The following is a 1,439-nucleotide window of genomic DNA, read 5'->3' on the forward strand; positions in this document are numbered from 1 at the left end:
GAGTTTACTTATTTAAAGTTGTAGTTCTCAAGACTGATCTTAAAGTTTTGAAGTTTAGAGCGTTGCAGTGTTAACTGTGTGAGGTGAAAGAACAAATAAGATTGTGGTTTAAACACCAGTCTAGTTCTAATTTTTAAATAAATAAATAATAAACCACAAAGTAATCCAAAAACATCAGTGTATCTATATCACATTGTCATGAGACTAGCATTTTCTGTTGTTATTGACATGCTGTAAATGTGGTACTGAAGATGCTGACGTAAACTAATCAAATATTTTGGATAAAATGGATCATGTTCAAAACCTTTGTAATATTTGTCTTTCCTATGCAGCGTCTGACCAAACACAGCAAGTTTATTCGCGATACTATCCGTGAAGTGTGTGGTTTTGCACCATATGAAAGGCGAGCCATGAGCTGCTGAAGGTGTCTAAGGACAAGAGAGCTCTCAAATTCATCAAGAAAAGGGTGAGTTTTATATTTGTTTTGTCAGAGCAGTTATAAGTAAACATTGGTAGAAACCTGAAATACTGCTTAACAGCTGCTGTAGCTTTGTTTATTAAAGCTATGGGAGAGAAAAATGGCTTTTTCAGTAAGTAAGCTGTGTACAGAGCCACATGTAGTGTTTAAAATCTATTGTAGTGTGCATGTGTATTTCTGCCTTTGTATTTACAGAGTTGTAGCAGCAGCTTAAGTTTTTTGAGTATGCTTAATGCTTTAGCCTCATTTGTGTTACCTCTCCTTATGAGGGACATAATGCATTACACTGACACCACAGTTCTATAGAGAGAAAGCTCAGAGTTTACATGGTGCTGAAGGGAATCGTTCTAATGTTGATGTGTTTCCTCCACAGATTGGCACTCACATTCGAGCCAAGAGAAAGAGAGAGGAGCTGAGCAACGTACTGGCTGCCATGAGAAAGGCTGCTGCCAAGAAGGACTAATATGTCACTTAATAAAAGTTTGCTTAACTACGAAATCCAGATTAATGGTCTGTATGTTTTCTGCTTTGCTTTTTCTAATTTGTTAGCAATAATCAGGTCTGGTTGCCACGGTCCATGTCCAGCACATATGTGAATTTCTGACTGCCTCGGCGTTGCTCAGGATCTTTGTGCTTCCTTCATGGAAAAATCATAATTAAGCATACTCCCAAATACCAACATGGGCACTGTTGCTATGCAAGTTTCCCTCAGGTTTTATTGCAGGCTGTTTTAGCATGCTGATTGCAATGATGTTTGACATTTCTTATTGGGCTATAATCATTTTTATATCAACATGGTTTCCTCGTGTCGTATTTACATGAGCTATAAGGATGATGTTAAAATGAAGAGAAGCTGAGTCTGCCCTGTGAAATCTTTTACCGACTGAGCATTGATGGTGTTTGGAGGTGCTGTTTTAAAACACCTAACTGGCTGAGCTAGGAGATAGTCCTCAAAGCACAT

General features: G+C 37.9%; 1 pseudogene; it reads left to right on the forward strand.

The window, feature by feature from the left end:
* Positions 1 to 60: 60 nt before the first annotated feature.
* Positions 61 to 980, forward strand: LOC108879176 (60S ribosomal protein L36-like; annotated as a pseudogene).
* Positions 981 to 1,439: the final 459 nt, after the last annotated feature.

The sequence above is a fragment of the Lates calcarifer genome, unplaced genomic scaffold (genome assembly GCF_001640805.2).
Source record: "Lates calcarifer isolate ASB-BC8 unplaced genomic scaffold, TLL_Latcal_v3 _unitig_5978_quiver_2425, whole genome shotgun sequence".
In the NCBI taxonomy this organism is placed as follows: domain Eukaryota; kingdom Metazoa; phylum Chordata; class Actinopteri; family Centropomidae; genus Lates; species Lates calcarifer.